Raw genomic sequence first — 449 nt, 5'->3', positions numbered from 1 at the left:
CCAGGGTCACCCAGTGGACTCGTTTGGTTAAAACATTTATTAACCACCTTTCTTCCTCATGTCGCTCAAAGTGGTTCACGATATAAATAAAATACATAAAACAGAGTACATAAAAATATACACGTGAATCCAAAATTTAAGGTCACGGTTTAGGACAGCTTTAATCCAATCTGGCTCTCCCAGGTCCTGGTCTGAGACTCTAACGGCTACAACCAGTGTTCCCTCTAAGCTGAGTTAGTGCGAGCTAGCTCACAGTTTTTTAGCCTCTGGCTCACACATTTTTGCCTTGGCTCAGGAAGGAGGGCTCCAGAGCAAACTGATTTATGCAGTAGCCAAATGGCTTGCTCACAACTTGAATGCCAGTAGCTCACAAAGTAGAATTTTTGCTCACAGGACTCTATAGCATAGAGGGAGCATTGGCTACAACCCCCCCCCCCCGGGGTTTAATC

The sequence above is a fragment of the Gekko japonicus genome, unplaced genomic scaffold (genome assembly GCF_001447785.1).
Source record: "Gekko japonicus isolate JY-2015 unplaced genomic scaffold, Gekko_japonicus_V1.1 scaffold7424, whole genome shotgun sequence".
Classification (NCBI taxonomy): Eukaryota; Metazoa; Chordata; class Lepidosauria; order Squamata; family Gekkonidae; genus Gekko; species Gekko japonicus.
The sequence above is the reverse complement of the archived record's forward strand: the minus strand, read 5'-3'. Positions refer to the sequence as shown.